General features: G+C 39.7%; 1 pseudogene; it reads left to right on the top strand.

Annotated features, from left to right (window-relative positions):
- Positions 1-1,125: 1,125 nt before the first annotated feature.
- Positions 1,126-1,536, top strand: LOC108975140 (annotated as a pseudogene).
- Positions 1,537-3,704: the final 2,168 nt, after the last annotated feature.

Genomic DNA, 3,704 nt, shown 5'->3' with positions numbered 1-3,704 from the left:
GTGAAAGGAACATAAATCTTCCGCAAAACCTTTTTCACGAACACTCCTAAGGCCGACTCAGCAGATGATATCATTGTCCATGCCTCCGCGTCGACTATTTGTTTGATGGCAACATCGTTCACTACCAGACCCAATTGCCGTTCCCACGACAGTCGGGTCTACGAAAACCGGAACGGACCCGGATTTTTATCCGGCCAAGGACTGTCAATTCGGCAGAACTCTGCCGTTACAACAACAACAACAACCAGACCCAATTGCTTCGCTTCTTTGTCCAGTATGGAGAAAGCAGAACCAACGGCGTGGTTGTTGAAGCCAATGATATCAGTATCAATAATTTTCTCCAGGAGTAGATTAAAGAGGTCGCACGAAAGGGGTCGCCTTGTCTGAAACCTCGCTTGGTATCGAACRGCTCGGAGAGGTGCTTCCCGATTCTGACGRAGCTTTTGGCATTGTTCAAAGTCAGTTTACACAGCCGTATTAGTTTTATGGGGATTCTAAATTCGAACAYAACGGCATAAAGGCAGCTCCTTTTCGTGCTGCTTTCTCCAACATTTTGATTACCAAATTCTATGGGGTCCTCATGGATAATATGCAGAATGGATGTTAAAATTCTCTGACTACATTTTCAAAATAGATTAAAAATCTGCTAGAAACCTGGTTAGAACTAAGGTTACTAAAAACTTACATTGACCAACCGATTTTGTCAGTTTACTATTAGAAAAGAAAACAAATTATTTTCAAAAAAAAAAAAATTATTCCTATAACTATCAGATCAGGCTTACCGATGAGTTTGCAACATAGCGAGGTCGAACGTCGAAAGCTCAACGACAACTACACAATCAGAAAACTACCAGTTTTATATTATATAATGATACCTATAGAATACAGGTATCGAGTAAAGATAAAAACAAGTAGTGATCGAGACATGGATAGATTTATTCTCTCTAAAAGAAGATTAAACAAAGTTTTGTTAGCTGTGTTACATCTTTGATAGACAAGACACAATAGAAGAAGGAATATATGGAAGAATTTTTACAACGGAGTATTTTATAAAAGAAGACAGAGCTTGAGACCTTCTACGCCGCCAAAGGATTCTAGCAAAAACTTACTGCGACTGTTTCAAGGATGTATAAACTTCTCTCGTATGGTTTGGCCATAACCCAAGTGTACGACTCTGATTCCATTTTTTCACCTGAGATCTTGGATATCAAGCCCGAAGGTCTTTGTGCTAAATTCCAAGATTACAGATTGGTTACCCAACTGCTGCCCAACTGCTTCGTCACCCCATAGTGTTGCTAATGATTTCAGGAATATATCGCCTATTGCTGCTGCAACCGAAGTGGATTGCAAAGAAGCAGCTACTATCATGGAATTCATCAAGAACGCCAACAAGTTTGTTGCTTCTACTGCCTCTGTTCAGCAGCTGATGTTGGCGCTGCTGCCGAAAAGAAGGAAGAAGCCAWAAARGAGGAGTTSSAGTCCGAGGAAGWTGACGGYMTTGGTTTCGGTCTCTTCGACWTAACAGCTSAACACTAAAGTTATAAAGCATAATATTCTTAGTAACGGTTTCTTTTCATATATGCTCACTACTACAGACTTTCTTCTTTATTCTTTCTCTTCGATGAAGACCATAACTTCTATATTGGCTCATAGACGCCGCGATACTCACTCGCCAATTGGCAATTGTAGGTTAGCAAAAACATGAACAGTGAACAACAAAGTTACCAGCAATTGTTGGCGACCTTTAAAGGTAGTTGGACCATGTTTCTTGTAACACTGATCTATTTTTGCACCACGTTCGTTGCACATATGCAACATGCCGAAAAAAAATCGTTTTTAGAAGTTTTTTTTGCACCCCAGCATACCCACAGTAGTTGATGTTGTGTTGTTGTAACTAGCTGCGTCACCGTCACAATGACTTTTCGCCTTGTTTGGCGGACATGTGTGTGCCAAACTTCGTGTTCATGTTGACAGCATTCTTTGCCCGCCTTCTCTTACACGGTTATTGTTTTCCTTTATGGCATACATGTTGCTATTGTTGTTGCTGTATCCCACCAACAATTGCTCTGATAATTCCTATTCGACTGTGCAACATGTTGTCGCTATTGTTTTTACCACGCTTGTGGCAAGTTCACCCTCACAGCTTGGCCGCCGACCGATTGAACTACAATGCTGACTGGTTACACTTTTTTCTTCGCGACTCCTTGTTTTTGTTCCACCTACCTCGTATTTATTGGGTTGCAATGGTGACTTTCAGTCGCGTTAGTGGTCCCCGTTGGCTGACTCTAAACTGTCTTGAAAATGAAAAAAAAAACAACATAAATAAAAAAATATGTGTTATTTTCGAGCCATATTATTGTTGTTGTAAAAATGTAGTGCAAATTGAGCAAAGTTTTGTCATATCACAAATACCATGACTGCATCTATATTTTATCGGCGAAACAAAATGTTGTCAAATAAAATAATTCCAATTAGTGAGACATGGCTTACGCTTCAAATATTGCTTCGACGATATACAGTTTCTGATAAAGTTTGTGCAATGATGTGTGGCTCTTTGAGTTACTCAAGTGAAAGCGCTGACTCAAGAAAAGTTCTTTTGCCAACTAAGTTTTCCAACATTATTCAGAGAATAACATCAGCAGCACTAAGGAGGTTAGTGTAATAGAAATATAATTACAACCCTTATAACCAGAAAACATTGTAACCTTACTTGTATTTATCTGAAGATCCGGTGGTCTATGGTATAATCTTCTACTCCTTTTTTTGGCGCAACACCCGTGGCTAGGTTTCGATCAAGAACACATATTTTCGACAGTTGTCTCTATCCTTCGCGAGATTACGACGATTGGTCCTTATATTGGATGTGTGGACGCCTTTGATTCTGTTGTCCAACCATGGGCCTTCAATCGAATGAACTTTTCGCATGGATCTTCCAAGTGAACGTATGACCCAATCAGCACATTCATTGGATTTTCATGCGCTTAACTATATCCATGTCAAAGTAGAGCTCTTACAGTTTTTAACGCGGACGACTCCAATTTATACTGAATTATTTTTTCACAATTTATGTCGTCCCCCTCCAAGTAATCCCCCTTAGCCCCAATATATTTGTGCCAATGTTTTTTTCACTCAAAAGAATTAATACAGTATACGACGGTGCAAAAACCAAGAGTTGTCGGCCCATAATTCGGTCCCCTTTTTATGAATAGCTTCACGCAAACGACCCATAACGCTTAAATAGAGTTCGTTGTTGACAGTGTGGCCATCCGGAAGGAATTCGGAGTACACGAGACTCGCCCGATTGATCGTCTGTTTCCGRATTGCCGTAGGTTGCCTTTTATAATTCGCGACTAGAGAACAAAAGCAATTTTTATCAGCTGTAGTTTACTTTCAGGATTATCTGTAAAAATTCACGATTAATGATTTTTCWCGTTGTCATAGACGTGTTTTGAAGACAAATTGTATGAGATAAAATGATGCAATTCGGCATCGAAAATTCTTAGAACTGTTTTCGATTCGCCAAGCCAAGCTTCTCCAGCGAATCGAACAAACAAAATCAGATGCTCAACCAAATAAACTTGTGGTGCAGCCCTCCGGTAACATGTCAAAAAAAAATTCGTAACACTGAAGTTAGCGGAGATATAATATCATTTTAAAGAGATATCCGCTTGCACCCATGTAGGAGTTCAACTCTGAAATTTTTT

This window comes from Bactrocera latifrons, unplaced genomic scaffold (genome assembly GCF_001853355.1).
Source record: "Bactrocera latifrons isolate USDA-ARS-PBARC rearing strain unplaced genomic scaffold, ASM185335v1 scaffold_62, whole genome shotgun sequence".
Lineage (NCBI taxonomy): Eukaryota > Metazoa > Arthropoda > Insecta > Diptera > Tephritidae > Bactrocera > Bactrocera latifrons.
This window is presented reverse-complemented; position numbering and strand designations above follow the sequence as displayed.